This window comes from Setaria italica, chromosome V (assembly GCF_000263155.2).
Source record: "Setaria italica strain Yugu1 chromosome V, Setaria_italica_v2.0, whole genome shotgun sequence".
Classification (NCBI taxonomy): Eukaryota; Viridiplantae; Streptophyta; class Magnoliopsida; order Poales; family Poaceae; genus Setaria; species Setaria italica.
In genome coordinates this window covers 6542429-6547395 of record NC_028454.1, presented here as the reverse complement: position 1 = coordinate 6547395, position 4967 = coordinate 6542429, and positions in this window count along the sequence as shown.

Here is a 4967-nt window from a genome sequence, read left to right as displayed (position 1 = left end):
CAAATGTTACAGTGTATTACAGTGCTGGCACAATAGTTTTGCATCTCCCAAATTGACCGTATAAACAGAGGCATGTTGCCATATGTAAAAAAACACAGAACCGTTCAACCACGGCGCCGTGCGAGCGTGTGACACTGACGGCCTCGGCAAGCGCGCACCCTATGATCCGGCACGACCAGGGCAGCCGCGCAGATACGTGCCTAGTACATCTGAACCCTATGATCTACTCCGTCCCAAGATTTTGACTGGTCTGGCATTGGTTGCATGGTTTGGTTTTTGCAGTTTTCTCCACCGGCAGATAAAGGCAGAGCAGCTTGCACTATCGCCAGGCAGCCAGCAGCGCTCGGCATTTAAAGCTAAGCCGCTAGGATTACCGTCCGATCTACGGATAACGCACCAGATCCTTTGACTGGAACGCCCTACTGCGCCTCCTAGTGCGGCGTACTACTCCGTTAGCTGAGCAATTGTCAGTTAAAAAAGAAAGAAATAGTGCCACGCGTTTTCCCCGCAAGACCGGACTAACCGAGGTCATATTTAGTTCGCTCCAAAATCCCAACTTTAACACTATTAAAAAGAAGATTCTCCATCACATTAAACTTACAGTACATGCATGGAGTACTGAATGTAAACGAAATTAAAAACTAATTGCACAATTTTGTTATACTTTGTGAGACGAATCTTTTAAGCTTAATTAGTCAATATTTGAACAATAATTCATAACTACAAACGAAACGCTACAACACTTCAAACTTGACAGCAAGGCCCGAGGAGTGAAGGGTCGCGACTCACGGGCTCGCTGGCCGCCGGTCGCTGCACGGTCATCCATGGGGTGGCGTGCATCAGAATTCAGAAGCCAGAAGCTGCACAGTTCACACGGCACCTTTGGCAGCGTCCCGTCTCCTCGCATCTCTCTCCACGGGCTCTTGCCTTGTCACGCCCACTGCAGCTCTCTGTGTGGAGTCCTCGCATTTACGCCACCACCTTCTTCGATGCCTTGCCTTGCCTCAGCCAACCCGGAGCGCACCCACCGCCAACCTCCCCTATGGCCCTATATATACGTGCCGCCGTCCGCCGGAGCTGCGGCACATCGCGGCAGCGAAGCAAGCGAGGGTGTAGCCGAGGCCTAGACCGGGTAGAGCTGAGAGCAGACGGAGGGGTGGCGACGGGAGCAGAGCTCCTGGGAGTTGTAGGATTAGGTGCTTGGGAAAGTTGCTAGCCGGCCTCCGCTGCCACTTTCCTATGCCATCTAATCCGATGATTTCCATGGGCTCCTTCCATCGCCCGCACCCATCCGCTTCGGATGCCGGAACGAGCGCATCGATCTTTTCTTTTTGTTCTTCGTTTCTCGTGTTTCCATGCTGGGGTTGCCGTCCCGGTTCTGATTTGCGGTTGCGTTCTTCCAGTTTCCGGGTGAAATTCGCTGGGTTTTGGGTGCACTTCTTCCTCTGCTTAGCTAAAGATCTTTCTCTGTGTTTGCTGCGTAACGAGCGCTCAGTCGGCGGCAGCCTCCTGAAAATCTGCCGGCGCCGTAGAGAAGCAACACTTGATTTTCTGTGATCTTTCCCCGACTTCCATTTGATTCTTCAGCTTAGAATGTGTGTTTATCAGGCAGCAGCAAGCGCATGCTCAGTTCCTCACAAGTCACCGTCAGACATGGCGCTCCCCATGCCATCCCCATCCGACTGATCTGAATGGGCCTAGTTAAAAAAAATCTTTGGGCTGCAGCCCATGGGCACGAGTAGTCTTACCTGGCCCAAGTTTAGACTTTATAAAGGAAATGTATTCGCTGAACAGGCAATCGATTTGCACAATCGATTCCTACCAAACAGCATATAAAATATATCACTTTAATCCAGTAAGTAGCGGATACATGAATTTTGTGCATATATATGGTCACGTGTACTATAGATCTACTTTGCTACCGTGACACATGACGTGGACGGTTTTATGCATGTAACTCCCTACAGCTATTTTCTTGATCCATTCGAGGCTCTCCTGCGTGGATATTTAGGGGGTGCTTGATACTAACCAATTGATGATTAGGAGGATTAAACATCGATTGATGTTCAGATCCTAATTAGGAGGATTAAATATGAGTTAATTATAAAATTAATTGCATGTAACTCCCTCCAGCTATTTTCTCGATCCATTCAAGGCTCTACTACCGTGGATATTTAGTGTTCAGATCCTAATTAGGAGGATTAAATATGAGTTAATTATAAAATTAATTGCAGAACCTGGGTTAATTCGCGGACGAATCTATTAAATCTAATTATTCTATTATTAGCAAGTGGTTAATGTAGCACCACATTGTTAAATTATGAATTAATTAGGCTTAATAGATTATTCCTGTGAATTAGCCTCCATCTGTGCAATTAGTTTTGTAATTAGTCTCTTCTCTAATTAATCTATATTTAATACTTCTAATTAATATTGAAATATCCGATGTGATAGTGCTAAATTTTAGACTATGACAGTGAGAACCAAAGCCAAACAGACCCTTAGTTTGAGACGAGCACGTAACCAATAATTTTAGGCTCATACTAAAAATATGCTATCGAGCAGCACCTAAAAATATGCTTTCGAGCAACACCTAGCCCTTGTTTACTTCCCTCAAAACTCCCAACCTTAACACTATGCAAAAAGAAGATTCCCCATCACATCAAACTTGCGGTACATGCATGGTGTACTAAATGTAGACGAAATTAAAAACTAATTGCACAGTTTTGTTGTACTTTGCGAGACGAATCTTTTGAGCCTATTTGGACAATAATTCACAAATACAAACGAAACGCTACAGTGTCGCATTTATGCCAAAATGCCAATTTGGTACCTCCCAACTTGGGAAGTAAACAAGGGCCTAGTGTGTTCCGCTAAGGTGGTGTCTATTTCCTATCGGATGTTTAATACTAATTAGGTCTATTATATATAGATTAATTATAAACTAATTGCATAGACGGAGGTTAATTTGTGAGGTGAATCTTTTAAGTGTAATTAATTCTTGATTTGATAACGAAGTGCTACAGTAATCATTTGCTAATGATGAATTAATTATGCTTAAATTTATCTCGCGAATTAGCTCAGAGCTTCTGCAATTAGTTTTATAATTAGATTATGTTTAGTCTTAGCATCCGAACTTCGATGTGACAAGGTCTAAACTTTAGTTAAGGATCCAAACACACCCTAAATACCTGTCCAGATTTCATTGTTTTCATTTTTCAAGGCATTTAAAAAATACTCGTCCAGGAGTATTTGTTACTAAGAGGTCCGATATTATTTATGCGCTGTGTGTTATTTTAGATAGGTTTGTCGGACGTGTGGAGATATATCATTTATGATTCTTTTGCGGAGTTAGAAAAATATGACATATACGAATGGGAAGGATATATATACCAGATCTGATCTGTAGTGATGGCATCTCGGCGACCGCCCTAGGCGAACAAAAGGTCCCAACAGCTGCTGACCATACTCATATGTTAGAATTTTTATCTGTCGCTTGTTAGGACAGAGGGGTAGGACGTAACGGATCAAATCTAAGTGCAAAGTGCTAACATGGAACCTGTACACAACGTAAACCAACATTAACCGCTGGGTATAGATAGCTTCTAAGAGTATAGAAAGCCACAAAGATACGAGTTATGTGCGTAAAAATATCCACGTTACTTGCATGGCGTACATGTGACCATATATGTATACATTTGACAAGTTCATGCATCCGTTTACATATTTTGCTACCTGTTGGACTACATGATACAACCATACAAGTGTTGTTGTATGTTGGATATACTTTACTCTAAATTCGAACTTAGTATTAGGACTGCAAAAAATCCATGTTTTTTTTTACAGATTTTTCCTATTTAACGTAGGTGGATAATTCACAATTCATTAGGTATCGTATACAATGGCTAATGGGTAATGAAGATTGCATGGTACGGAGAATTAAATATGAAACTATGAGTAATCCAGGACAGTAATTTAATCCTGGTATATTGCTCGACAGTCCCAGATTCCGAAACCCCTTACGCTAATCCTACGTCCTCGTCTTCTTCTCCGGTGACGAAAAGAGAGCGTATCCTCAGAAAAAGATTTTTGTCGTTAGGCATGCATTGCTATTATTGGCGTTCAACGATCAGACTGTATAGTACTGGCCACAAGGCCTCAACAGGCTTCTCACGGAGTTGTTGTAATCTAAACAGTTCGAGTTTGTTAAGATGAGCTCGTAGTTTAGGTAAGTCAGGTTGTTGTTGTAATCTCTATTCTATTATAGATTGGCCCAATCTTAACAAACTCGAGTGTTCAACTTGTAAGCCACGCAAGGGGCTCTTCCTTGCTCTATATAACAAAGGTGCGGCCTCCTATGAGAGGTTCAACGCTTCCTAAAACCTTTACATGGTTACCAGAGCCATCCTCTAAACTCCATCCAATCTAAACCTCAACTCTCGTGTCCTCCACCGGCGTCGGCCTGTCCTCCGCCATCTAGCACCCAGTGTCAGAGAAGCTCACCAAGTCCAACTTTGCTCTATGAAAGTTGCAGGTTCTACCTGCCATCCGTGGGGCACAACTAATGAGCTACATTGACGGCACAGCCGACGTCCCGCCGGAACAGATCAACAGGGCAGAAGCGAAAGGGAAGGTTCCCAACCCGGCCTACACGACATGGCTGGCTCTCAACCAGCAGGTATCCAGTTACCTCATCGCATCCTTGTCCCGTGATATTCTTGCACAGGTTGCAACCTTCACCACCGCAAGTGGGTTGTGGCGAGCACTTGAGGAGATGTTCGCCTCACAGACTCGTGCTCGCTCCGTCAACACGCGTATCATCTTGGCAATAATCAAGAAGGGCGCACTGTCCGTTATTGAGTACGTTGGGAAGATGCGTGCTCTCGGCGACGAGATGGCAGTGTGGCGGATCCACTTCGGATCTACTGGGTTAGATATGATTCAGCCGCCTGATATGCGACGCTCAT